Source organism: Trachymyrmex septentrionalis, unplaced genomic scaffold, assembly GCF_001594115.1.
Source record: "Trachymyrmex septentrionalis isolate Tsep2-gDNA-1 unplaced genomic scaffold, Tsep1.0 scaffold89, whole genome shotgun sequence".
In the NCBI taxonomy this organism is placed as follows: domain Eukaryota; kingdom Metazoa; phylum Arthropoda; class Insecta; order Hymenoptera; family Formicidae; genus Trachymyrmex; species Trachymyrmex septentrionalis.
In genome coordinates, this window is record NW_017306081.1 from 1232687 (window position 1) to 1238451 (window position 5765).

The window sequence follows — 5765 nt, forward strand, 5'->3', positions numbered from 1 at the left end:
CCTTTTCAAACTTCTTAATCATTTACTCGGTTCTTATTAACATGTCATTGCTAATTTAGGCCCAACAAAAAGAAACATCACATTTTCATTAACTTTGTAGGCACGTATAAAAAGTACAGCATTCAATTGCTTACACTTTACTGAAACCGTAACCTCATTGCAATAGCAGAAGTGTAACGACGCCTTTTAGTGATATAGCATCAATTTCAAAAATTTTGCTTCTGTTCGCGAGTCTACTACATTAAACTCAAATAGGACGTAAAATTATTATAAGTATTAAGCTATGAGAAATTACTTAACGATTTTGTCGTTAGAACACGTTGTCAACTTTACACGATGGTGCTCTTGTGTCTGACAGTGCTCAATTGTACCTTCGAGAAAAATTGTATGTTCTAAAAGATTTCCTTACAATACATGTAAAATTTCATACAAAAGTTACATATTTATTCTTCACTTCATTCAGTCAGTCACTATTATTAGTCATTATTCGTCATTATTATTAGTAGTTATAACTATTCATTTTCTCCTTCGTTGTTAGTTGCAATTTGTTCTTCGCTTGTCATACGGGTGACGACCAGATAGTGACTCTAAAAAGTAAATAATAAATAATTTTTTATCACGTGTGATGTAAAATATTACACTAATCTATTATAATATGATTAACAATATATAACAAAAATATAAAGACAAATAAGTCTGCAAATTTAAACGTTATATTATAATTGACCTCAATTCGAATGTGACGAATAAGATGATCTTTATGCTTGTAGGTCTTGCCGCATGCGTCACAAGCAAACAGTCTTTTATCGCTATGTGCCAATCTGTGTCTGTTTAGCTTACTTTTATTAATAAATCTTTTGTCGCATATCTAAAATAGAATACATTTATGATTAAAGGAAGATAAAAATAGAACCAATCATTAAAGAATAATTAGAAAAATTACTGACAATAATTTCGTAGCACGTACCTCGCAAGGATATAATTTTTCGCCAGTATGTATTTTCATGTGCTCCTTTAAGCACATACGATGAGTAAATGTAGATAAACATTGGTCACATTTATGCGATATTTCAGTGTGTGTTGTTTCTATATGATATTTCAAATTTTGTTTAGTTTTGAAAACTTTCTCACACATATTACAATTGTAATTTTTACCAATGCTATGCTTTGCCTCTATATGTTTTTTTAGATTTCCTTTTTGACTACAAAATAACCGTAGCAATGTTTATCGTTTTTTATCGATTAATTTAAGGATAGACATTATATTACCAAATAATTTATCTAATTTTTGTTGTTTACTTAAATACTCACATAAATGATTTTTTACAAAATTCGCATTGATAAGGTTTTTTCCCTGTATGAGTCATTTCATGATTACGCATATTATATTCACGATTAAATGTTGTACCACATGTTCTGCATTTGTATGGTTTAACTCCAGGATGTACATCTTTATTATGTTGTATAAAAGCTCTCGAAGTGATAAATTGTTTACCTTTAAAATTAAAGAAAATTATTGTTATAAAACAGATATAAAACTAATAATATAAAATGGATATCTGTTCAAATAACACAAAGTTATCAAAACATAAAAAATATCAATCTTGAGCTACATAAATCTTACCGCAATAATAGCATACATATTTTTTTGGGCCATTATCCATTATTTTCGACTATCGATTCAAATGTTGCGAAACTTGAGATTGATTGCTGTATCTCTTTTTTTTTCAAATTCAAATCTCAAACTCTGCAGGCGTATTCCTCGGTTAAATTTATTATAACGTTCCCTAAATTCTATTCGTAATTCTCACAGTCTCAATTTTTTTGAACTTGTATATTTTTAAGATTATTTATTCTTTATCTAAAACCGTAAGAAAATATAATTCGTTAAAAACAAAAAATTTTATCGAACAAATTTTATAAGGAGAGATTAACATATAAGCTTTTTTCATTAAACAACTTAAAATACTTAAAATGACAGGTGAATATATTGTTATAACAATGTATAAAACAGCCAATGTATTCACAATTTAGATATAAAATTATCAAAGTGTATTACTTTTAGTGGATATTGAATACACTTTAACAATAAGGACTGTAAAATCTTTATCGAAGTCAGCTATCATCTTTTAACGCATTTTCTTGCTAAATTAATTTTATCGTTAGTGATACTCGACATGAAACTTTAAATGTATATTCTACATCTAAACATTTCTTTATTTTTCTTCTAATTTACATCAATAAAATACTTAGTATAACGTTAGATTAAAAACATGAGACGTCAAAATAGTTAAACGTAATTCAAACGAACATTAAGTAGGAATAGGAATATATAAATAAGAAGCCGCCATCAAGGTTGAAAGCAACATCTTTTATAAATAAGTATTAAGTGTGAAAGAAGATTTATAATAAACCGTACAATGGTATGAAATCATATTTCGAAATGTGTTAAGTAAAAATTAAATTATTTAATATGCAATTGGTAATAGTTATAATCTATTTGAGTTATAATCTATTTTTTTATGGTAATGGACAAGGCACAAAAGTTATCATTAAATTATTGCAGTCACCAAAATTAAAAAAATATACAATATAAAACAATATGTCAAGAGTAGACTAAGTTTTAAAAGAGAAATTTATAAAATTAAGAATGACGATTAGATTGAAAGATGACGTCAGATTTAAAAACTGAAATTTTGATGATATAATAACTTACATATAATGTGTATTATATACGGCTTTGATGTAATGATGAAGATTATTTCGGTTAAATTGTAAATTGTTTGCTGACAACTAACCATGTCAAAATCTTGGTAATAACTGCGACAAAACGGACATGTATGTGTATATATGTATATATTTTTATATATACACAGGATTGTCAACATTATCTCATAAAAGTAACCCGTTATCGTCACTCAAACAAAATGTAACAATTTGTCACTTTTTTATTACCTTTTTTCTTGAAATTAATAAAATATTTTACTTATTGACAGTACACACTGCATATTGCAGCCCTTACACACTACTCTAATCACCACTGCAAATGTGCTTTTACTTGCTGATTGGTTGACAGTGGCTACCAAAGAACCGAAAATATTAAGATCCTGAAACTAAAAATGCAATATTTAGAATATTTATTATTAAAGAATTATTACACATACAAGCAAAAATTTGGAAGATATGAGGTTCAATCATAAGTTTCTGTCATATTTGCATTTAAAAAATAAGGATATCAGAAAATTGTATTATTTTAATTAATTCGAATATATAATTTTATCAAAACATATATAAAATTACGTCAAAATTACAAGCATAATATACATTTTTCTTCAAACATTATTATTGTATTACTTCTCTAAAAAATAAAATACGCAAGAAATTATATTCCAAATTACAAGCTTTAACTTTTTAAAAATAAAATCTAAGTAGCACATATTTTTTTATTTTTATTTAAAGGTCTTCCCATTCCCACTCAAATAATATATATTTTTCTATTCCCACTGTCAATAAAATTTAATTACAAAGAATTAAAAGAGTAAAAGTATAAACTCTAGAAATTTATTTTAAATAAAACAAATTTTATAGTAAAAAGATTTAGTGATGCTATACGGTTGACAATACAATATACGTACATAATATCACGACAAAATTTCTGTTTTACAAAAAGATATAAATGCACAATTGTACACGTTTATATGTGAGCTTCTTAAAAAATAACGATATATTTTAAATCTATTTTAAATCAACTTTTCAAACAATCATAATAATAATAATTTGAAGGAAGATATAAAATATTTAGATTGCACCAATTATAAACAAAAGAATACGTTTCATCGAAACACTAATGTTCTATAGTTACCTTTAAACAATAAAACTCGTGATCCTACTTTTTCCTCTTAAACATAATAATCATTTTTCATTTCTTATAGCTAATAAAACCAAAATAATTATATTTTTTAATTAAATTATAATTAAATCTAAATGCCAACATCTTTATACTTATTCCAAACTATCAAAGTAATAATAACCCAATATGTATACTTATATTAAAAAATAATGATAACTCATACGCATGTGTAATCTCTTAATTTCAATAGGTGATATGTATTCACTATTCTAAAAAAATATATGAACATGAGAGTACTCAATTGAAATAAACCATTTTTAATCGAAAAGATCTAGACCAATTGAAATCATAGCTAAATCGCATAACGCATCATCGTCATTGTAGATATCAGAATTTTCCTTATTTTTAATTTTAAATAACACACTTCTACAGTTGTCGCAGACATTAGCACAATTAATAAAATTTTTTTGCTATTGCGACATTTAAAAAGATTTCTGAAAAACTACTTTTAACTAATTAGACTTAAATATCAAGGTATAATTTTACATTTACAAGAGCGCTGTGTCTATCAAAATTCTGTGCCCTTCCAAATTTTGAACTGAAACGCACCTACTTAATATCTCATTATTCCTCCGTTATTGTATATAAAAAAAATTAAGATTCAAAAATCGTTTGTACATATGTACGTATTATTACTTACATATTGATGGCCTACAACTACATAAATTATAATACATAAGAAAATAGTTTTTGTTTTTATAACAAAGAATTTACAGTTTTAAAGCAGAAAATGGTGCATGTAGACAGTCGAGGTGTAGGCAAGAATTTTTACGCGCAAACGAATTGTAGCAAATGTAATGTAGGCAATCAATTTGTTTGACAAACGAAGTTTTACGCCTTCGAAATAGTATGTATGTACCGTAGCGAAAATACGGAACTTTATAAAACGTTAACAACCGTTCGATGCCGACTTTTTAAGAGTTCTACGTTTTCAAACTTTATAAGAACGCATACAAAACATTGGGTTTTGAAAATTTTCAGAATATAAAATATAGTATCATTTCATGAAAGTTCTCTAATGCTGAAGCAACACTTTTTAAAGAATGCTCAGTAAACGTTGATTGATGAACCTTCGTGCAGATAGTTCACTGTCAGACTTTTCAAACATTTTGCAAACGCTTTTCTCAATACCATGACACAAGCATTTATCTTTTGTTGAACAAACGCTATTCCAATGTAGTGAATTATTGAATCTCAGTAAACGCTTTGAAAGGCTTTTATGCAAACGACTCTTAATGACCCCTAAAAACGTTTTCCTCAAGCCCATAACACAAGCATTTTATGTATCTCCGTTTAGAAGACATTCTTCTACATATTCAACTTTAAAACAGTGCACATCGCCACTAGGGGGACAAAATAAAATTCAATTTTTTGCACTTAGAAAACGAATATCGAAGAGGATAAAAGGCACGGTATGATAAGAAAATCCTCAATGAAAAATTTTATATCTTTTTTTTGATAAAATGTTTGCGTTTAGCAGGCTTAATTAAACTAACCGTTTATATGAACGTGAAACAAGCATTCATGAAACTTATTATTATCGTTAGAGTATGCCTTCCAAACGCTGCAGAATTGCAATTTCCGTTTTTTACGAACACTCAAATAGTCGTTCCTAAATTCTCAATAAATTCCTGCGATTGTCAAAGTTTTATTTTTACGCTCACACGCCGTAAACGATATTTTATTCTTGTCCATCGCATATTAAACAAATATAATAATACTTATTATGTTGTAAGAAGTAATAAGGAACGTATAATACCTATTATGTAGTACATTAGCAATAAAATTATCAGAAATTAAGTTCGCTCGAACATTTTAATGCTGTCACTTTTCACTATTGCTAGTGAGAGAAAAT